This window comes from Rhinolophus sinicus, linkage group LG04 (assembly GCF_036562045.2).
Source record: "Rhinolophus sinicus isolate RSC01 linkage group LG04, ASM3656204v1, whole genome shotgun sequence".
In the NCBI taxonomy this organism is placed as follows: domain Eukaryota; kingdom Metazoa; phylum Chordata; class Mammalia; order Chiroptera; family Rhinolophidae; genus Rhinolophus; species Rhinolophus sinicus.
Window position 1 is genome coordinate 180,076,735 of NC_133754.1, and position 392 is coordinate 180,077,126.

A 392-nucleotide genomic window follows, 5' to 3' on the forward strand; every position below is an offset into this window, starting at 1 on the left:
TTTAAAAGTCTTGGCTAAATGCTATGGTCTGCATTCTTATCACAACACAGATAATAACTTCAAAAAAATATTTAGTTTTTTTCTTAATATGAGAATTGGCCTTGTTATACTGTTGCTGGAAACTGATCTGAACAGTAAACTAGGGCAGAGAATCCAAGTCAGGCTGAAAACCAGATCCCTGCCGGTGGAAAGGAGAAGGGAGCCATTCCCAAGGTGTTCAGACCTTACCTTGCAGCCCCACCTTCTTGTGCTGGCTGCACAGAAGCACTGTTGACGCTTGCTCCTGGATCAGCGAATGTGGGGCAGAGGGACAGATAAGAACTGAAAGAAATGCTTTCCTGGGGAAAAGAGTATCATGGCTTTGGGGCAGGGGACCTTGAGCCTCACTTTGT